The sequence below is a fragment of the Branchiostoma belcheri genome, unplaced genomic scaffold (assembly GCF_001625305.1).
Source record: "Branchiostoma belcheri isolate BF01 breed outbred unplaced genomic scaffold, Haploidv18h27 scaffold78, whole genome shotgun sequence".
Lineage (NCBI taxonomy): Eukaryota > Metazoa > Chordata > Leptocardii > Amphioxiformes > Branchiostomatidae > Branchiostoma > Branchiostoma belcheri.
In genome coordinates this window covers 894,574-918,321 of record NW_017804442.1, presented here as the reverse complement: position 1 = coordinate 918,321, position 23,748 = coordinate 894,574, and the positions used below count along the sequence as shown (strand labels likewise).

Below are 23,748 nucleotides of genomic sequence, written 5' to 3'. Positions count from 1 at the left end.
CGTTGAGAGAACAGTTCGCCGCCCCACAAGCGGTAGAGGCTAGTCCAAGTCGTTCTCACTCCCATCACAGGCTGAACCGATGCACTGTTTATTGACACATTCCTGCATGTAGCTTAGCTAGGGGTGGGCTCAAAGGTTCCGTGTCGTTTGCGAAGGAAAATTTCTCTTCGTTTGGCTGATGAAGAGAATAATTTTACCCAATGGAAGGACATAAAGCTGCACTTCAACAGGAAGTCGACAGGGGGTTGATTGTTCCGAAATCACTGAAAAGATCGCTAATGTGTGATAGTTTTAAGAAAAACAAAATCAAACCTTTTAGCAGGTTTTGCAGCGAAGATTCGGCAGAACCGATCGCCGACGATGGTCTACGACATCCCAAGACTGTCATTCGACACTTTCACAACTGTCACAAATGGAACGCGCGTTCGGTGACCCAAAATAGAACGCGCGTTCCGTTCCAATGATGACGTCACATCGAACGCTCGTTCTAGAACCTGTCATATGCCGAACGTGGCAGGGCCCTTAACTCAAGCCATGTTTTCCTGGTGGTGCATCACTCTGCCAAGAAAAATAAGTTGTACACTGAAGATTCGCACATTCCTTTACACAACGGCCAAACTGTCTGTCTTCAGAAACGCGGTCAGACAGACAGACAGGAAAATGGCGGCTTTACAGCGTCTATTTTTGCAAGAGGACTGACTACTCAGGAATATAGCAGATAGATATTACATAGCAGTGTTTGGGGAGGAAGTCATTGATATAGATTTAGTAAATATATAGATAAAACAAGTCATGTTTTGATGAGTGACAGTTGCTGCGAAATTTGATTTTCATAATGAAATGTATCAAACAGAATGTATGCATGAACGAATGAATGAATAAACATTAAGTTCACGCATACATTCTGTTGGAGGAATTTCACAATGAAAATCATAAAGCACGGCACAAAACATTTCCTTTCACAGGGTACATGATTAAAACCGGCCTTGCAATTGTTTGGTTAAGATTTTAATGATAGTTATTAATCATTACCCTGGAGAGTAAAGAAAAACACACGCCCAGGAAACCCTTACACAAAGAACATCCGGCACACCTATGCATGTCTGGTATAATTACTGTTTTACAATAGAGATCATATCCTTACTCAGACAACGTATTAAAGCATTCTTGTGTTGTGATTGTTCAGGGTTTCCTGGTTATGATTATTGTGAATCATAGCAAGGAGCTTTCATCACATGTGATGAAAGCTTGATCATAGTAGCTTCGGGTCCAATAGTATGGTCCGGTGAAAAACTCAAATACTAGTATACTGCGGTCAAAAGAAACAAAGAATGGTCTCTTCATTCATTGATTGATTGATTCATCCATTCATTATGTAGTGTGGACACAATGCATGTTTATAAGTCAAGCATGTACAGTGTGCAACAGAAAATGGACCCGTGAACATTAATGGTTTCAATATTATGAGCATTGAGACTCATGTGCAAATTGTGTGTTTTTGTTTTGGCACGAAATCTGAGAAACCTACAAGTCCTTTCTATCATACGTCTAGGAAGTGAAAGTCACTGAGGTACTAGTATCACACTGTGTGTCACAGTACTGGTGACGTCATGACGCATCCGGCCCTTACGTAACGTCAACGTCACATCCGGTAATTGGTAGCCCGGGGTTTTGGAATGCCCCGGCCAGTCACACACGTATGACAGTATAATGTCGCTAATATTTCTACACCCGGAAACGCGACCTCTAACGTACTGGGCTCCGCGCCAGATATCGATTATTCTTTGGCTGGCACGGCGAAGCTCACAGAGTTGTTAATTCAACTCACACGAGTGAATCCCCAAGCAGATGCAAGGTCTTGTTTTTGTACGGTTTTCGGAAAGAAGGGAGGTTATAGGGCAACTTAAAAACTAACGGTTTTTCGATTCTCAAGCGTGAGGATTGTACTAACAAATGTAGGGCTAGGCAAGACAAGTCAATCCATTTTAAATAGGGGGATTCTGGAAGAAGACGAGATCACACTACCATCATTGTGCTTTCCCGGGCTATATGACATGCGAGACTTGCAAACACTTAATAGTGTTCCTAGCATTTGAAGAATGATAAGATGATCTGAGTTGTGATTTGCGAGTCATTTTCCCGAAGCTGCAGTCATCCGTGTGTTATGCCTGGCCCAGTGTTCCAGGCTGACGTCACACGCCAGTCATTCAGCGAGCAAACTTGGAAATGCTCCCTGTATTAGTAATATGTTCCACGAACTTCTACCAAGTACAGTATGCCTTTTGGCATTCTGACAGTAAAGCGACAAGTCAAGTTACACCAGCACGTGAATCATGTGACGTTTGGCTGTGCGCACACAGCTTTATATTATTGATTTCGTACTACTAAGGGGGTGAAGTCTGCCATCTCTGATTGTTTGCCTTGTTACATAATTAAGCGATGACCTGTATCGTATGAATACAGACATTACATCATAATTCAACTTTTAACCTTTCTAGAATTTCCTGTACAGACAGACAAGGAAGTCATGGACTAGAAAAACACCCATGAACTGAGGCTGGCTGGTTGCTCTCGGGTTGAACTTCACATTCAAGTTCACCATGAAACATGACAAAACCCAGGCCAGGGTGTCTGACAGTAAAAGGCATATCTTGTGTGTAACAGAGTATTTAAGGGGCCACACAGGAAAGAGTGGGTGGTGGGGAAAATGCACTACCAGTAACAGGATTGTAACAGTAGGGGGGTTTATAGGCACTACCAACTGACCCTTTAGCTGAATGGTAGGAGCGTCGGGTTTGAAGCTGGTGCTCGGGTTTGGTCATGAGTTCGAACCCCGGCCCGGGACCAGGAGTGTCTATCTGTTTCTACTCTCCTAATTCTTACAGGATGAATAGTATTTGCTTTTATTTTCTGTGTGTCTGCTTTGGCTGTACAGCCTGTACTTAATATCAACTATTGAAAACACAAACCTTTGCAGATATATCTCCAAAATGACTAATTGACTGGTGGACATACCAACTACTAAGTATCTAATACCAGCTCGAAAAGAACAAATAGTCATGCCGTCAAGTACCAGAATCATACCAACCAAAAGTTGTGTTACGCCAATGGTGGATATACAGGCCATACAGTTAGGCCACACCAAGTAAATTTTATGGATGACGTCCTTTGGAGACCCTAAATCTAATGCGAGAGGGCGAAAAAAAAACAAGAATGGCCCTAAAAAACAAGATGCCTAGATAAGAAATATTGCACTGCTGACAGGACCGTCCTGTCTGTTAATAGTTCCAAAAACGGCACTGTTTTGGAATTATTGACAGGATTTTTTTCAGTGCCGTTTTGTTTGTTTTTTCATTTTTGTTTTCATTTTTTCAACCAGGCAAAGGCTTTCGGCATTACGGGTTTCACGTCAATCTGACGATTTGCGGCACTGTCGTGACTCTTTGGTCATAGTTACAGGAAGCGGAATTTCTTGTTTTTTTTCTAGGAACAGGCCAAAATCAATGCGCGCGCGGACGTCATCCATAAAATTTACTTGGTGTGGCCTTACAGATGTTTATATAATACATACACGTGTGTCTACAAAATGTATGTGTGTAGCATTATCAATTTATCATACAGTGAAACGAATCTCATAAAATGATGTTGCAATTCCTTTATTATATAAAAATCCTCACCATAAACAGTTGTCAACAAGTACCTTAACAGGATTAAAAAAACATGTTGTTCCATTGCCAATAATGGTGGTGGATAAAAAAATCTCATCATTTATTTACAAACGGGCTTAACTATTTATACATGAATAGTAACATACGTCATGTGGTTCACAAAAGGAAGTATATTTTCAAAACATCATCATGCAATCATATCATAGCTTCTAGGCCTTGCTAATACAGTTTCCTGGTTTGTGGATACCACATGTATGAGGGCACATTGGATGTTAGATTTTTGATAAACAGATTTTGAGGTAAACACAAATTTTAACAGAGTTTTCTGCCAAAAATCCCAATTTAGTATAACCCAGTTGATTGCTTAAACTTGATTTTGTACCTTCATATAAAAATTGGACATGAACATATCCTACTTTACTCTATTACATAAAAATATACATTATACATGTATAAATGCATGATATACAAACTGCTATTATGATATGTATCTTTACAAATATAATATCAATCATATACACCATAATCTCTTAAAATCATGAATACATTATTGCTTCTATGTGTAACGTTAATGTTACTGTAAATATTACAGTTAAACATTCATCAAAGTCATGTAAAACCTGAGATGCTAAAAAAAGGCAGATTGTTCATTTCAAGCTCACTGATTTCTTATTTCTATTCATGATTATCTGGTTTCTTACTCTATCATAAGTCTTTAAAAATTTCTCACTTTCATCAAAAGTTTATATCATTTTGTCAGTCATAAAAAAAACAGTCCATGATATTTTTGCTGTGTCAAAGCATGGAGGTATAAGTTGTCCTTCTAACTCCATGGTCATACTCATAGTCATACAGACTACACTTCTTCATTATGTACTACCCCCTACATTGTCTAGTGGACTGTTCCACAGTGTTCTATGATGAGGTCAATGACCTCCTGGAGTGACCTTTCTGTAGAGGTCACAGGTGTTTACAAACATACTGGTCCAGTGGCTGTGACTCGCTTCAACTAGCCTCCATAGCATGCCAAAAACTGGGGTTTTGGGGGGGTCTTCAGGGTCTTTGGGAGCTTTTATGTGCTATTTTCTGATTGCATATAGACAACATAGCCGGCCTGGTTGAAATACCCCTTTTTAGACCTGGGCTAATCAGAAAACAGCCGAAGACCACCAAACCCCCAGTTCTATAAGCCTGCTACAGAGGCTACACTTCAACCATATTTGTTGGGTGAACAAAACAGCAAATGACCTCCAAACCAAAAATCACCAAAGGTCAATTTGTTTTTCCCAGAATGACCTTTGAATCAAAAGTCACCAAAGGTCATTTTGTTGACCAACCCACCACCTGTTTCCAGAACCAGTGAAGGTTATTTCAGGTCACTTCTAATCATACTCTACAAATGATTATCAAAATATTTCAGGGAGCATGTTTGAATGATTGCTTTTCATCTAAATCTCTAAATTTCGTCCATAACTATTGCTTTGGAAGACAAGAGCCATGGCGTTCAAGTAGACTATATGATACACTAGAATCTGATCAAAGATGAACGTCCAATAATTTTAACCATTGATATCTAAATTGTCTGAGTTTGGTAGCTCCATGATGGCATGGAGCTAACTCCTTGGCAGGACCTGGCCAACTTTTCTGCAGCCCTTTTTCTTCATTTCTTCTTTTTCTGTGGAAAAAAACACAACAACAGAAATTAGAACTTGTTAAAGTACATTGTAAGCCCACATCATACATTGGTCCTGATAAAGTCAGAAAACTAATAAAATACATTGATTTGGTCTCAAAAAAAATCAATACCTCAGACAAGTCTTAGAGTAGTTTGTTAAGACGTTAAGGCTGTTTCTTCTGACCTTTTTGCCCTTGCCTTTGCCCTTCTTCTTCTTGCCTTTTTTCTTGAGACTTCCGCTGTGCTTCATCAGGAGGGCGAAGGTTTCCTGGTGCATCATGGGACTCACCCCTAGGCTCAAGGTTGGCAGCTTGGCTGGAAGGGGGGGGCAGAACATCATTCTATTTATGTAAGTAACCATTTATAATTTCAAACACTCAGTATGTTAATACATGTGTACTAATGCTAGTACAACGAAAATGTTGGTTGTCAGTCAAAGAATTTTTCATTTATTTTTGCCCTACTGCTAAGTTCTCATGAAAGTTCATCTTTGTTGGTAGATCTAACTTAGTAATCATAGTAAAATGTTGATCTTCATTCTGACAATGGATACCCAGAGATCAAATTTTCAATGACCACTGTTGCCTTCATCAGGATAATTAATGACCAATCACCTGAAGGCGACAGTGGTCGTTGAAAATTTGATCTCTGGGTATCCATTGTGTTCAACATTTTACTGTGCTTAATATTTTATAGAAAATCTGGAAACCAACAAATAAACTGGTATGGCCCTAACTGCAATTACATTTGTACAGTAACATTATTGCGTGTCAGAAATGAAACAGGGATTACATGTACTGCACAGTGTCATGCAAAAATGCAATGATAATTCTAGTTATTTATCTGTTTCTTAGTTACATGTAATACAGTAGAATATTAGTACAAGGATGAGGATGGTTTTCTGCCATAGATTCCCATGTATTTTTTTGACTATTCTCTGCTGCTTTATACATGTATTTTCCAAATAAAATCTGGGAGACAACAAATAAGATTGGCAATTTTTTTGGCCCCACCTGCGACTACATCTGTACAGTAACATTTTGCGTGTCAGAAATGAAACGGGGATTACATGTACTGCACAGTGTCATGCAATAATGCAATGATAATTCTAGTTATCTATCTGTTTCTTAGTTACATGTAATACAGTAGAATATTAGTACAAGGATGAGGTTTCTTGTCTATCTGCCATAGATTGCCATGACTTTTTGCCCTACTACTTTATACATGTATTTTCCAAATAAAATCTGGGAGACAACAAATAAGATTGGCAATTTTTTTGGCCCTACCTGTGACTACATGTGTACAGTAACGTTATTGCATGTCTGAAATGAAACAGGGATTACATGTACTGCACAGTGTCATCCCTTAATGCAATAAAAACCACGCAGCAGTAATCTGCACGGATGTCACATAAATAACATGTAACAGATTCACTAGCCAGCCCACGTGCTCGCAACATCAGCATGTGCCGATCATGTGATGATCATGCACCCAGCGCATGATCGCTGCATGATACCTGCCACACGCACGGCCCCCCTGGGAACTTGGCAATCGCCAATCACGCAACGGCAAAGTGGCACACTTCACCGTTTTACGTCACGCGACATTTCGACGTGAATCCTCGGTCATGTGAGATGTGAAAAATCGATACCAAATGATCGCCGACGGTGGGGCCTAGCCTAGCCTAGGATTTACGAATCACAAATGATACTGGTACTGAACACTCCCTCATTTTAAAATCGATCAATGTCTCTGCTACAGTATTCGGGTCAGGTGAGTTTGGAAAATCCAAAGTGATCGGTATGAATTCCGTAGCCCTGGAAGGGAGCCCCATGTGATTTGGTGTAACCTGATTTTGCTTTGATAATTATATGATGATAAAAGCAAACTAACATCATTATTCTAACCTTGTGTTAAATGAAGCTACTGTCAAATAGATACTTGTCTGAGATGAATTGGCTTATCATTTTCTGTACAAATATAATTTTGTTGCTGACATTGAAATACATAATGTGGCAAATAAAACTGCACTAAAATGGATGCATGCTTATGGTGAATTGCTTTGTTGTGGAATATAATAATCATAATCATATAATTTTGTCGTATAGAGATATTTAGCTACCCAATAATAAACATTCAATCATTGATTTAGCATTGCAATGATTGAGACTACACTTAAATGGATGTTTATTACCTTCATGAAGAAGGTTTTGAGTTAGGTACACCATACATAGGGGTTGCAGACTTTTTAATTATGTTAACCGAAGGAAAACATGTTGTTTTTGCTCAGTTTCTTCCTCTTCTTCTACTCCAAACAGCGACCTCTAACCTGACAAATGACATGATTTGTTGACGTCTGTCACCATGGTGACTGGTGTTGCGTTACATATTGTTGCAATTTCATGGTCTGCTCTGCTCCTGTCACCATGTACTAGAAGTACATGTATGTGAATGTGTTTGAGTAAGAATAAACAGAGCAGACAATGTCCATAGGTAAACATTATGCATTTGCTTTGCAAATGTTACTTCTCTAGTTGGTTATAACTTGTTATACATGTAATTGACATTCAAGCCAAAAACAAATACATGTACCTCACAAGCTTAGTGGAGTAAAAAGGAAACAAACAAACATCTTCTGACCTTCCTTTCTGTCCAGAAGAGCCTGTAGAAGTTCTCGACCCCCAAGGTCACCGATGTGGTTGTCTCCAAGGTCAAGTTCCTCCAGGCAGTTGGAATTTGTGATTAACCTGATAAATAACAATCAATCAATCAATAAATCAGTGGCTCCAGGGACTTGAATGGTCACATCAGACAGGCAGCTAGTGTAGCTGTAGGATTTCCAATGTTTAAGTCAGTAAGGAAAATATTTCTAAAGGACGGTAGTAACAGGTAGCCACAATAGCAAGGTGGTCTGGCCTGCTTTACCAAACTTATTTTAGCTACCGAGTCTCTTTCACATTTGCCAAGAGGACGAAAAAGACTCGGCAGCTAAATCAGGTTTGAAAACCAGCAAACAGGTGGTCCTTATGCAGAGGTGACTACTAAGTACAGTTTTCAAATCTGCCTTAAGTTGTAGTAGTACCAGTATAGTGGTATAAAACCAACATAATTATTATAACAATATGTAACATTAAACATTGTTGCCGTATCTACTAGTTGATGTGACACAAAAAAAGCGGTTTCTGTGCAGAATCATTACAAGATTACCGTCCAGTATCTGATCAGTTCTATAGTCCAACAAGGAGTTTGGCCAGCAACTTAAGTTTTGAGATTCCAAATTCTAAGACTGAGCACTCCTTAAGGTGAACTTACTTCCTGAATAGCCTCATACAGATAACAGGAGCGTAGTTTCCCGCCTTGCTGAATGCATCCAGCCCGTTCTTTAAGTTTTGAAGATTCCAAGAAGATTTTGAAGATTTTACGACTCTTGAAGGACTAGCTGCCACACCCCAAGCACTTTTAAGAACCCACTGCTCTTATCAAATACAGTACGGGTCTTTCCCGGTGTGAGTAGTTCAAACGTTGCAGTCTGGTCTTATGCAGCTTGTACTTACATGTACAATACAGAACACAAAACTTTACGGCCTAAAAGGCGGTTTACCAGTTATGCAAAACAAACAAACAAACTTACTTCCTGAAGAGTCTCATACAGATGACAGGAGCATAGTTTCCCGCCTTGCCGAATGCATCGAGTCCGTTCTCAGCCAGGTGGAGCTTCTTCAGCCACGGGCCGACTTTGGGCGGCTCAGCCTCCTTCTTCTTCTTCTTACCTGGAAGGAGAAGGAAGGAATCGCTTTAAGGAAGCCCTTAGATAGCTTTTGACATCAAGAAAGCGAAAAGCGGAGGAAGCCTTAATGCAAAATTTTTGCACCACAATGAGATATTTCGAGTTGCTGTCAACTTCTTGTTTTATTCGTTATTGTGAATTTGTAATTGATTTTGTACATATTACATTGTCACTACCTCCTTCTTCTTCTTCTTTCCTGTTGAGAGAAGGAAGGAATCGCTCTTTTTTTCAATTTTATTTTACAAGTTACAAGTTTATTGAAAGTCCAAAGGAGCTCGCGGGCAAAAATTGCCCGAATTACGTCCTCGTTACATAATTCATGAATCGATGTACATTTTTAAGGAAGCCTAAAGACAGCTTTTGACATTAAGAAGCATTTCTTGTTTTCTTCCTTCATTCTTTTATTTCAGGCATCCACGGCCTATAAAAATAAAAGAAAACATAGAAATACACATAACAACAACAGTTAAAAATATGACTATGGGTACTGTGACACTCATCAGGCTACCTATACACATAATACAATGTCATGTATATGCCGTAAGTTAAAATTCAGGACACGGCTTCTAAATGCAAAGTGGGCAGAGCTAGACGACACGAGTCGCGTAGGTGTTTCTGACGTCAGGCTGGGTTACGTGCTGCAATGAATGTAGTACATTTAGCTAGCTTAAGGCTGGATATACCAACCTGTGATGTGCTGCAAAGATTCTTAAAAGTTTTTTTTAAAAGGTATTCAATTTTTATTTAATAACTTACCTGGTGATAGAAAATGTACACGAACTTTCTGTAAGCTTTTGCAAGATATTATTAACAGAAAAATAGATTTCAAGCTCTCTTTTGAGGAAAGGCACATGTAACATGTTACATGTGCGTCAGTGTGTTGTACCACACACATTGTAAGCCACAGGATTGGAAACTCAATTTTGACTCACCAAATACCCAGCTTTGTGATACGGTGATTACTTACTGGTGGTATACGTGTGGAATAATGATAGAGAAGTTGGAGTGGTGGTTTTGCATAGTCTCCACCAGACACCTTTTGCAGGCTGAATAAATCGTAGGTTTGAGTCCTGACATGCCACCGATCTTGTGCCCTTGGGAAAGGCACTTTACATGACTTTCCTCACTTAACTCAAGTGAAAATGAGTATTGTCTGCCCTGTATGTGTCTATGTGTGGGACACAACACAGGCAACAGCTGCCTTTGTCCTATGAGTATTGCACTGTTACAATTTCAATAATAAAAATCAAAGCCTTACCTTTCTTCTTCTTCTTGCCTTTCTTGCCCTTCTTGGCCTTGCCGCCCCCCTCCCCCTTGTCCTCCCCCCTCCTCCTCCCCCCCACTTTTGGAGCTGCCAGCCGACATCGCTGTCCGCACGCGGCCGTTCTTAGAGGCTGGAAACAACAAAAGTCTTTAGCATTGTAATCCTTTAGAATTAAGGATCAGAATTATGGAAAACTAACGTTACTCTTTGCAGTTCTTCAATGCTGGAAACCCGTGATGTATTGTGCATAGCAATAAGGTTGTATTCGCGCATATAAGGTTGACACTCCATCTGTAGTTTCCAAATGTTATGTCGGAAAAGATATCCTCTACAACAGGCAAAATTCTGATGCAACATTGACAAAATATCCAACGAAAACCGTGAAAAATTGGGGGTTTGCGCAGGCGCAGTACGTTCTGAAGCAGCAAGCTTGTGTCGTACCTTCAAGTTCCTTCTCAGCCTCCAGTTCAGCCTTCATCCTGACTTCCTCTGCGCGCTCGAAAGCTTCGCGTTCCGCCGTGCCGGCCACCATTTTAATTAGCTCCATCGCGCCCTCACACTCAAGGTCGTTCCCGTCAAGAAACAGGTTACTGAGAAAAGGAAAAACTGATAATCAACATCTGTTTTCCAGTAGTTTTAACTCAAGATGAGGAGAAAAACACAAGACTGAAAGATATGACTAACATTCCAACATTCTCTAGCTTTTGACCAGTTCTCAGGACTTGTCTTTCTCAACTTGCAATGACCAGATAGAAGCCTACTGCTGATGTGAAACTTCCATGTGATGGGGCATTTCAACTTGAGGAAGACCAGAGAACTGGTCGAAAGCTTGTTTTGGAGAAAGAAAATCTACTCTGGTAATAAGTTGATAATCGAATCTGACTGATCTTGATAGTACATTGCATTCATCTAAGCAAATAACAGCAAACCAACTAGTAACCAACAAAAAAATGCTGGTAGGAATATAACCTTCTTGGTGAAAATACTAGTAACTGGTAGAAGTGTAAGTATCCAGTCTTTCGTTACACTGCTGCAGGGTCCCTGACACTGGGGTGGGCAGGAGTCAGCTACAAACAAACAAACAAACAAACAAGCAAACGCACCAGACAGCTGAGCTTGTGACCATCTCTGCGAGAATCCTCCCACTCTCCACCTCCAGTCCACAGAAGTTCAGACTGACTGTCTGGATCAGAACGTTCTTAGACAGACCAGCACACAGACCTCGGCAACCCGCATCTCCTATCCTGCAAGGGTAGGAGGGTGAATTAAAGGGAAAGACTGACTTGTACAATTATAGCTCAATCAGTAGAGTGTGCTCACTTTGTAACCGGGAGGTCGTGAGTTCAAACCCCGGTTGGGTCATACAAGATTTTTAAACTGGTACATTCTGCTTTCTTGGCTTAGCACTCAGCATCTATGAGAAAGAGTATGGGAAGATCAAACACACAACATCAGTGGGCTAGCCCCCTACTGTTACAGTAGTGCTTCTCAATCTGACTTATTGGTCCATGTGAGCACATGTGCATATCAATAGGATTAAAATGTTTCCAACTCTCCTGACTTAAAGGTGTTGATCATCAAGCTTCTAAGGGCCTGACCAGTGGAAGGGCTGCTAGAAGCATGATATAGTTAAGCTATAAATTAATGATAAGATAAAATACAGTTTGCACAATATCTTTATATGCTTGTTTTACTCACTCGTTGTAGTCGAGTATGATGGTAGACAGGGCGGGATGACCTGGGAATGACCTGGCAAGCCGGGTCACGGGGTAACTCTCAATCCCACAATCCAACAGTTCCAGCTGACGTACAGGGTACACCAGCTTCTCCAGCAGCAAGGCCTGATGGGATACATTACAATCAAGGTCATGTCAAGGTCATTACTTTTTTTATCATACCTTTAAGCTTCTCCCTGCTGCTTAATGCTGTAACCAAAAATCAGTGCCAAAAGGTTCTGAAACTGAAAATATGACACCAGGGGATTAATAGAGTCATGTATGTTATGGAAGGTATTCTGTGAAAATTTGTGCAAGAAAGCAAAAGTTTGAGCTTTTTGCTTTTTTTGATAGAAACATTGGCATATGCACATCTTTATCAACAGTTTTTAACTAGATACAACACACTTGCGTGTCATAAATCATAAATAATTCCTAGAAAAAAATAGAATAAATTTTCATCAACTTAACCTTTCACAAGGCCTTACACTTGACCATAACAGATACAGGTCGGATAAGGTCAAGGTTAGGTACTGACCACGGACGCAACGTTCTCATGTTTCAGTGGCACGTCCCACACCGATAGTTCCTTGATGAACACGTAACGCTCCGACCTGAGCGCGTCCAAGAGTGGCTCCACCATCATGATTGGCTGGTCTGGGGGTGGGTCCTCATATCCCTCCAATAGGAACTGTCGAGGCAAGTTCAAGGTTTACTCAAAAGCGCCACCTATTGTCTATTAAGAGAACTGCAGATTCAGATTGGTCTAGAAGAGGAAAGATTTGGGTGGGTCCTCAAACTGTAGAGGGAAGTTGGAAGTCCATTGTAAACTAATACAAAAGCACCACCTATTCTCTTATAAGAGCACTGCAGAATCCATGGGAGGTGCGGAGATGTGGTTTAAGTTTGACTAATGTAAGAGTGCCATCTATCATCGGAAAAGTGAACTACAGTGTAACTGAGACAAGTACATCATCGTTTATCCCACCTCCTATTCTGTTGCACTGATAAGTATTGACTGATTTATTACAATAAATTGGACATTGGTCAATTCATAAATTGAGTTGATTGATTTTTTTGTTACATGACTTTCCTTCTCCAGTAAGACATTGTTATAATTGCTGATCTTGATAGATTATCTATTTCTGAAAGCTGAACTTGATAGATGAATTATCTAATTGATTGATTGACTGACTGACTGACTGACTGACTGACTGACTGACTGACTGACTGACTGACTGACTGACTGACTGACTGACTGACTGACTGACTGACTGACTGACTGACTGACTGTAACACGACCCACCTTCTCCAGTAAGACATTGTCCTCGTAACTGGCCTTGAGTTTTTTCCTGAGCCCGACACACGGCAGGGAGGCAGTCCGGGCGCAGTTCTCATCGTAAACTCGCAGGACGGACTTTACTGCAGCCTGGGGGGAGAAAAAGAGCACAAAAGAAACGTGAATAATTAATAATATCTGGAAAACAAGTTTAGTTATACAAGTCCAGTGGGAGAGTGGTTTAGACCAAAAAATATCATTATGTTAGTCAAAAAAATGTAAAACACAAAACCAAAACTTCACTTGATTTTCAAAAAGAGAAAAAAAATGTGCCTTTTCATAACCTATTCCAATCACCACAATTGAACTTAAAACTGTACTCCTAGCTAAAACTGTTTATTAAGTTCCTAGCTGACATCCACTGGCTAACAGTCTCAGACCCTACTCTTGGGGGAGGGGACTATCACTACCTGACTGCGACACATTGAGTAGGAAAGGTACATGTATAACGACAGGTGTAACATCCACTAACCCACGGCAGTCTGAACATGGCAGTCAACGAACTTCCCAACAACCAGCCGATTCCAACAACAACAATACAACCACTGTTACACCAGCCACCACCCTCTCTGTCCCGGGTACACCTGACAACAGGGTCACTCCTGCCCGGGGTACTCAAGTGGCTCGTTGCCATGGCAACAGCTCATTAAGTGTGACTACAGTAACACACTTTTGTGTGTGGCCAGCCGGCTCAGTCCGGCCGCTCCTTAACTGGTTACAGTATAACACTTCACTTTTAAGAATGAAGTCAAGGAGGTTTTGCGTCTTATAAATGAGACCAACGCAAGGCCAGATGTTGGTTTGAGGTTTAGGAGAATTTTGATCGGAGTGGCTTAGGGTAAGTTGACATAATAAACATGGCAATATCATGAAGAAAATAATTAAAACTCAAGATATATGATAAGCAAACATAACATAACATAATTTTAACATAACACAAAATGAATCAGGCAACTGGATACATTTCCTGAAGAGTAAGACATTTTGGATATCTTTTAATATATATATATTTTTTATAATTTAGTACATGTAATAGCATTCTCAGTCACTGATATAACTTTAATTGGAAGACAGTGGAGGCTGTCTGAAAACATCTGAATCTTCAGATAATTTATTCACTTGCTTAATTTATTTTGTACATATTATATAATGTTATGTAATAAATATATGAGAGAGAGAGAAAGAGAGAGAGAGAGAGAGAGAATACATAATATTATATTCTGTACATATATTACATAATATGTAATTAAGATACATTGTATCTGCATGAACTTACCCCTGGTTCTCCTCTCAAAGCCGAGTTCTTGTCCTTTTTCTTCCCCTTCTTTCCTTTCTTCCCTTTTCCCTTTTTTCCTTTCCCTTTCTTCTTCCCAGGCATGATGGCAGAACATCACCTGTTCCTGGACTCTCTGCTACAATGGGAGGAAAGAAGTGTTTCTTTTTATTTATTTGATCAAGAAAAACATCATAAAAGTAGGTATAAGGTAGCTACCAAGTCAGCCTACTCAATGTCAGGGCATGACTTTACATGGAACGTCTCTTCTTTCACACTGCTTAGCCCAATAGCAATTGGATTATTATAACTATAATATATACATGTGGTAGTTACAAATTGAAAACAAGGGCTGGTATTAATAAAACAGGGAAATGAAGGTAAAGGCACTAAGGAACATAGACATTCTGTGGGTGTAAAAGACATGGTTGTCCATTTCTGAGACATTGATTAATACATGAATAAATGGCTATAATAATTTGACTAGCTGCCCTAGTGCATACATGTACACAGGTTAGGGTTAGGTGTCAATCACATGGACAGCCTGCCAATAGCAAACAAAATCACTGTTGCATTTTACAGGCAGCCTGTCAAGAGTGGGAAAAAAAATAGACGGCCTGTCTCAACTTGAGTTTGGTTTCTGTTGTATCAACTGTGAAAACTCGAGAGTGCGAAACAAAAAAGTCACAGAATAATCGTATTACAACATTACAATGCCTGAAAAGGAAATCATTCACACTAAGAACACTCGAGTTAGAAAGAAAAGAAACCCTTGAGAGTTGAAGTTTGCCCCAGAACCGCCCCCCTCCCCCCTCACCAGTGTTGCAGAAATGTTGCCATGGAACTGCCACAACTTCAGAGCGGCGTCCGCAAAGTTTGCAACACCAAAAAGTCTTATTTTTGCTACAAAATCCAGCTCAAATACACCACATACCAACCTTGTTACTCTACGCTATTGTTGCAACATCTTGATTTTGTTTTGTTCGTTCGGCTCGCGAAGAAAATGAGACTAAACTCGACTAAAAACTTGCAAAAACTTTGTTGCTACCCGCGAAATCACGTCTGTTCACGCGAAGTTACAGTCTCGCGAGATGTTGATGTCTAGGCAGAGATTAATGGGGGTCAAAATTTCAGTACTTTTATGAAACCACCTTTAACACTATAACTCATTAGTTTAAACACCTTTACTCTTATTAAAAACAATTTTGTTACTTTTTAAGCTAGTGGTTTAACATTTTTGTTGATTATTATTGGTTTTAAAACATATAAATAAAACTATTGGACACCCCCGCGGTTCGAATTTCTTATCGCCCGTTAACCTTTGACATGCCATAGATGCTAAACTAGATAGTAATATTAGCGGTTGCTAATATAGACAGGTTTGCGTTGTACATAGTCATTGTAGTGTAACTTACAATATGTTTTTTGTGTGTGCTTTACCTTTTACAGGGTTCCTTCTCATCCTTTTCTAATCCCCACTTACCTTGTAAACAATTTCGTCATCAATATACTAACAAAAGAACAATAGTTACACCCAAAACAAAATTTCACTTCTTTATGACTTCTCTATGCCCCATGACCTTTAACCTTTTGAGGGTCATGCAGGCGTCAACAGCGCCCTCCCCACGCCTTGCCCACCTACCTACCGAACTACCTACCTACCTACCGAACTACCTACCTACCTACCGAACTACCTACCTACCTACCCTCGCAAATGCAAGGTGATGTTTCTGCACTTCTCAAAAACTGTGCCACCACTACCCTCACTAAAAATTGACAACTACCCCCTAGTACAAGTTCAAGTAGCTAAACTCCTGGGGCTCCATATACAAGCTGACCTAAAATGAAACACCCAGGTGGACCACATGGCCAATTAAGAAAGGAAGCCAGAGGCTTTTCTTCTTGAGAAGACTCAAATCTTTCGGAGTTACTAGAGAAGATCTTGTCACCATATATTACAGTAACAAGTTTTGTCCGACCCACTTGTGAGTACGCTGTCCCAGTTTGGCAACCAGCCATTACACAGTCCCAAAGACGTCAACTGGAAAGAATACAGCGAAGGGCTTTTCGAATCATCCTTGGGCCTGACTACACAACCTATACTGACGCTTGCAACACGCTATGCCTCATGACACTACAGCAAAGACGTGAACACCTTTGTCAGACATTCGCAAGAAGACTACTACAGTCTGAGTCCTACCGGAATTGGCTACCCCCCTTCCGGGGAGACGTCAGTGGTAGAAGAACAAGAAACAGCAGCCTATTGGACACTATTAAAACACGAACTAATCGTTACAGGAATAGTCCCATACCCTATCTTGTAACACTCTTCAACAATAATGCAACCAGTATTTGCAGTTTCGATTCAAATATGTTGTAATGCACATATGTTAAGTTTGGGAGAAGAAATTCATTAGATTTTAATTCTTATGTAAAGATCTTTACCTGACCTGAATTATCACCTTGAACGTATTAGATTTTGACGTATGGTCTCAACCATTGCATGATACGAGAATTCATCAATAATTGGAGATTATTTTCTCATAATATGTTTTTTTACAACGGCCCTGACTGGAATGTTTCAATGATTGCTAATATTAAATTTCTAGTCCCCCAAAATAGTTCAACCAGCACTATGCAATGCCGAACTAATATGTTTGAATATACACATTTATGACAAGTCATCAATAATAATGTATTAATAATAGGCTTATTGAAATCTGTATGCACGATATGTATTTAACCTCTGACAATGTCTACTCAGAGGTTATCTTTTAATCTGTTAATTTGTAGATTGTATTTTATTAATAATTTATGTATTTCTTTAATAATTTGTAACCCATGTATTTGTCGAATTGTTTTAGCAGTGCAATTCAGTGCGGGTTTACACCAAGCACTGCGAAACTGTAATCTTTGAGAAATAAAACCAATCACTACCACTACCTACCTACCGAACGACCTACCTACCGAACGACCTACCTACCTACCTACCGAACGACCTACCTACCTACCAACCGAACGACCTACCTACCTAGACGGAGCGGGCCTACCCAAATCAAGTGCGGGCCTACCCAAATCAAGTGCGGGCCTACCCAAATCAAGTGCGGGCCTACCCAAATCAAGTGCGGGCCTACCCAAATCAAGTGCGGGCCTACCCAAATCAAGTGCGGGCCTACCCAAATCAAGTGCGGGCCTACCCAAATCAAGTGCGGGCCTACCCAAAATCAAGTGCGGGCCTACCCAAATCAAGTGCGGGCCTACCCAAATCAAGTGCGGGCCTACCCAAATCAAGTGCGGGCCTACCCAAATCAAGTGCGGGCCTACCCAAATCAAGTGCGGGCCTACCCAACGACGTACCTACCGAACTACCGAAATTCATGTCACGTGTTCCCTACCCCAAGAGCTACCTACCTACCGAAATTAGCATGTCCAGATCGCGATATATCAAAACCAGAAGTTCTGCTGCAGTACCTAGGAAAGCCGCCAGGGGGCCCAAAATCTAATCATTCCTAGCTCTTATGAAGACCTACCCACCTACCAAGTTTCATGGCAATGCATATTAAGCTTCTTGAGTTATGCTGTTCACAAACAGAGAATATATGGTTCGCCTCGCTTTACCCTCTAGCGGACCAACTCCGGATCCCCTGCACTGGCATGTTTTCTTTTTATCTGGTCAATTTCTACTCTTTCCTGGGGGCCCGCAAGCCCTTTTCTGTAGAGCATATTCGCCGTTTTAATTCTACGTAATGCGTTATAGCCACTTGGAATTTATCGTAAAGCGTATTAAAAATCGAGAAGTTTCCGAATTCAGCATAGATCGTTGTCGGGACCCCCCTTGCAGGCCCCCTTTCCTGAGCTGTCTCCTGAAGTCTGGTAGAGGTTATACAGCTAGAACTTAATGTGTAGACTCAGACGTGCCCCTCTGGGCAAAACCTACAATTGAAGTTGACGGCTGCAAATTAGAGGTAGGAGATCGGGTCGCGCAGTTGGCTGACCTGTAGGCAAGGCTAGCGTTCCGTTGAGTTGACACACCGAGCCTCGGGTCATCCCACAAGTGTATAGTATGTCGTGGAAAAATGTCCACCCCACACAGAAGTCCTCACACAGAAGGAAAAGGTAGTCATTTAATGGATTTAATGGAGCTATGGGATATGACAATTAGATTAGATCAGGATAGGTTGAAAGTGAGCTATAATTAACGTTTTGATCAGATACTTCAATTATGTTCCTTGGTTGGGTGGAGGACAGGGGATTTCAGACAGATGGAGAGTCGCAAGCGACGACATTGTTAAGTTCAAGCAGCCTGAAAGGCAGGTCGTAAAAACGTTTACAAACGCCTATACAGTCACTGTATAATGGACTGGTAAGCTTGAAAAAAAACTTACAATTTCCATAATGAACTTGAAATCAGGAAGTGTACTCATACCAAAACTTCATGCCACTTATCCCACCTACTAACCCCTGTACTTGAGGACAATCTGTCGTCCCTAGGCTCGGCCTCGACAAGATCCTCAAGACCACCCTACTAATACCAAAGCCTCACCATCTCATCATAAAAAAAACAACTTTAAAGTTCCGCCGCATTAGGTCCGCCAAGTTTCCTTCCCGTCTTGCTAAGAAAATTACGTCAAGTGCTAAACACAATCAGACTCGCCTTTATTACGTCAAAGCCATCGCCTCTATACACTTCTGCCAAAATGAACACACAACCAGGTAGGCTTTCAGTTACTGCTCTTTCCAAACATACCGCTAGGTGTCGTCCTTACACTGTAGGCCTGTGACAGGTCCCACAATGCACCTCACTCAACTTTGACCTGCCCCATTGCATGACGGGAATAAAAATGGCGGCGCCCATAAAATCCAGGTAAAATAGAACAGGTTTTGCTATCGCAAACCTGTAATTTGCTATCGCAAACCTGTAATTAGCCGTGGTGACTTCACGGCCTGACTTCTGTCCACGGCACGGTTCTGCACACAAGAACTCCCGCTCGGGACAATACCGGGGCTTCTTTCACCACTAAAGCGGGGAAGAACAATGTTAGAAGACCCCATGTAGGATTTTCAAGCGGTATTTTCCCTGGGAAACACGGAAAAATCGGTAAGTTTTGGGTAGAGTTCTCTCTCTCGCTTGCAAGTCGAGTTTTCGGGTCGGTCTTTCTTTGATTCTTTTGAAAAATCGTTGAGGGATCTGGGCTGGTTTATGACTTGTGTCAACACCTTGGATAATCGGAACATTTAAACCTGCAAACGGCACATATGCACACTTCCTGTAACGTTTAACATAGCACAGAAATGCTTACGTAGTTTTGAATAATTTTACCCCGTCCAAATTGGCAAAGTTTTAGCCTCTTTCTTTCTTCTAAATAAATTTTGTCGGGAGCAAGACTTTGGGGAGTTTAATCGATCGTTTCTTAGTTTTTACGCCCAGTTTGTCAACTATTTTCTGCAAAATGCAATGGTTATAGTTTCTCTAGAATATCCATGGCTATCCCTAACAGTTTGAAGAGTGTAACCCAGCTGGTTTAGATCTAGGAACGCATCTGTTTGCCCAGAGATCGTTTCAGTGGGTCGATCCCTTTGTGACCTGTGTTTACAGTGGTGTGTGTTTTTTTACTGCCGCCTTTTTGTGTCCACGTTTGCCCACACTTGTGAAAAACATCCCGCGTTTTTCCTCCCCAAATTCAAATCTTGAAACCCTGTAGCTGCTACCAGGCGTTTTTTCACGGTTGCTACCGTGAATTCTGACATCCAAAACATGGAGTCAAGTTTTAGTAATTAGCTCACCCTTCTCGTGTTGAACACAGAGTAGCGCCGCCTGGTCTTTGTCTACTGGATACTCTATACCTCCGCAAACCGCCCACAGTAACATGCCTGTAGCCTCCATGGCTTGCCAAAAACTCGGGGTTTTGGGGGTCTTTGGGAGCTTTTATGTGCTATTTTCTGATTGCATATAGACAACATAGGCGGCCTGGTTGAATTACCCCCGTTTTTCAGAACTGGGCTAATCAGAAAACAGCCGAAGACCACCAAACCCCCAGTTCTATAAGCCTGCTACAGAGGCTAACATGCCCTGCACGGCTTCTAAACCCCCGAGCCGGATCTACACAGGGTGATTTCGACCTCAAAACGTCAACTCAATCTGAGTTTTACCCAAAATATAACTTGATTTGGACCGTGGGAGTGCGGTATATACATGCATATTTAAGTTTGCTAGTTTCCCATGCAAGTCTTTTTGTGGTTTGCTCCCTCAGGAATTTTAGTAGACGATTTGTGACAGTTTCTCCAGTTGTGGTCTGTGTGGTTTCAACCCAAAACATCAACTTAACCTATGTTTTACCCAAAATATCATTTGATCAGGACCGCATAGGTATACATACATACATGTATACAGGTTCGGTAGTTTCTCCCGCAAGTCTTTTTGTGGTTTTGTCCCACAGGAGTTGTTTGATGACAATTTGTGACAGTTTTCTCGTGTTGTGGTCTGTGTGATTCCATCAACCTATCATAGTTTTACGCCAAATATAACTAAATTCGAACCGCGAGAGTGCATATACTTACATACATATGCAGGTTGGATCAAGGAGGTTTTATACAACTACAATACAAGTTTGATTTTTAACCTCCCACACAAGTCTTTTCATGGTTTTATCCCCTGGGAATTGTTTGATGACAATTTGTGACAGTTTCTTGGTTGTGGTCTGTTGTTGTCCATGGTTAATCTGTAATCCACAACAAGGGGATCACTGGATTATGCAAATTAACCATTCACGCTGGGATTTTCACAGATAATAGAACTTGATGAGGCAATTGGAGTTATGGGCCATCTGCTGACTCTTGGGCTGTTATTGTTATTTAGAGAAATTATAATGAGGTGTTCAAAATAGGGCTCCAAATGTGTCAGTAGCAGTGTTGGTGGTCTTTTAGTAATTATCTCAGTTACTTGTACTAGTACTAGTAGGTCTTTGAAAAGTTAATTTCTTTAATAGTTTTATTGAATTGTTGTTGTGTTATGTACCTTGTTATACCAAAATGATGTCAGTATTAACTATTTTCTACTGTTTGAACAGAAATTTTCTGACATTCAGTATGATTCATACCTGCAATTTGCTTTGAGCAAATGAAAGATATATGAAAGACTCCGAAAGAGGTATTGTTACATTCCAAGCAGTCTAAGTGCATTTGTTTGTTGTATAGTGTAGTTTACTGTAGTAACGTGTAGTGGTACACCCCCAATTTTTAGCTTTCTTGTCTAAAGTAGATTATACACTATGGAAATATATCCAGCAGGGTTCTCACCAGAATTTTTTCACAGCGTAGGGGTCAGGTATAGAAGGGCAACTTTCTGCGGCGCGAGTCACGCACCGAGTCCCCAAAACATGGGCCTGATATTCTCCTCCCAAAATTTTTAAACTCATATTAACCACTTAAGACACTATTTATTGTTTATTGGGGGACAGATTTTGTTTTCCCTGTTATAGCTTCATTCTTAAGTTATATTTTAATTTTTTTAAAGATTAATGAAGCTTCTGCCCCCCAAAACCACCCCTACGCTGGTTGAAACACAGTGTAGGGGGCTAAATTACAGCGTAGGGGGTCAAAATCACAGCTTAGGGGGCCCCTACGCTCAGCCTGGTGAGAACTATGTCCAGCATGGAAGGAAATAGGACTTACCCAATTAGAAATTGGAGAATCCTGTTTCCACACAAAAAACTTTTATGCATATATATCATGTTTATTTATACCGAAGACGGTATCAAGGTATATAGACTATATAATGTACAGAACTTTTTCTCAAAATACAATTCCATGTCACTGATTTCTCTCAAAGTTTTGTACTGAATCTCAGTGAATGTGTTTTTAGTTAAAAATTTTACATCTAGCAGCAGCTGTTGATTGTTTTGATAAGTTATTCTTTTCTCTCTAAACTGTTAGATGACCAATCCACAACAATCTTTGCTTTCATAGTTCTCACCAGGCTGTTTGAGCGTAGGGGCCCCTACGCTGTGATTTTGACCCCCTACGCTTTGATTTAGCCCCCCACACTGTGTTTCAACCAGTGTAGGGGTGGTTTTTGGGCGCAGAAGCTTCATTAATCTTAAAAAAAAAATGAAAATATAACTTAAGAATGAAGCTATAACAGAGGGAAAACAAAATCTGTCCCCCAATAAACAATAAATAGTGTCTTAAGTGGTTAATATGAGTTACAAAATTTTTTGGGGAGAATATCAGGCCCATGTTTTTGGGACTCGGTGCGTGACTCGCGCCACAGAAAGTTGCCCTTCTATACCTGACCCCTACGCTGTGAAAAAATCCTGGTGAGAACCCTGCTTTATAGAGAACATGTTAACTCCACAATTGTGAGTGTGACCTAGAAAATATTAGCTGGCAGCTGCCCCACATAAACAGCTATTATGGAATGTATATAAACTGTTCTGAAGCACTCTTTGCTAGAGGCTGGTCCTTCATAGCACCACTTCACACACTGACTGAGGTGTAAACCCCTGGCACAACACTCAACTCCTGGCACTTGGGTACCAATTTCTTCTCCCACAAACATTACAGTCTTCTTCTCATGTATATTTCACTAGCCTCTACCAGGCTTCGGGAGTAGAAATCAGCCAAATAGAAAGATAACATGCCAGGGGAGTTGGTCTGCTGGAGAGAACACTCGGGTGCGGCAAAATGTTCTCTCCAGCAGACCAACTCCCCTGGCATGTTATCTCTCTATTTGGCTGATTTCTACTCTTTCCAGCCGCCTCCTGAAGCCTGGTAGAGGCTATATTTCACATCTCCAGGGTGTGCCTTCAAGAATTTCTCATCAATCAAAGTACATGTACACATTTCTGAAGGCATTTGGATACATTATGCAACACATGATGCCAACATAGGACTTTGTGGTATTTCCTTCCCCAGTTTACAAGTCATTGTGATTACTACATTTTGGTAATGGTGTTTTAGGCCATCAATCAGGAAACATCAGCAGAAACACTCAAACAGGAGCCAACATATTGCAACCTTTTAGAGCAC

At 40.7% G+C, this 23,748-nt stretch overlaps 1 protein-coding gene and 1 pseudogene across 1 annotated transcript in view; one reads left to right on the top strand and one right to left on the bottom strand.

Moving 5' to 3' along the window:
* Positions 1-5,291: 5,291 nt before the first annotated feature.
* On the bottom strand, positions 5,292-15,887 carry LOC109485790 (annotated as a pseudogene).
* Positions 15,888-19,560: 3,673 nt separating this feature from the next.
* LOC109485754 (transmembrane protein 255B-like) overlaps positions 19,561-23,748 on the top strand; it is a 22,343-nt gene continuing 18,155 nt past the window's right edge. Inside the window, exon 1 of the mRNA XM_019789432.1 lies at positions 19,561-19,819. The gene's annotated coding sequence lies outside the window, so the exon portion shown is untranslated. The remainder of the gene's footprint in view (positions 19,820-23,748) is intronic.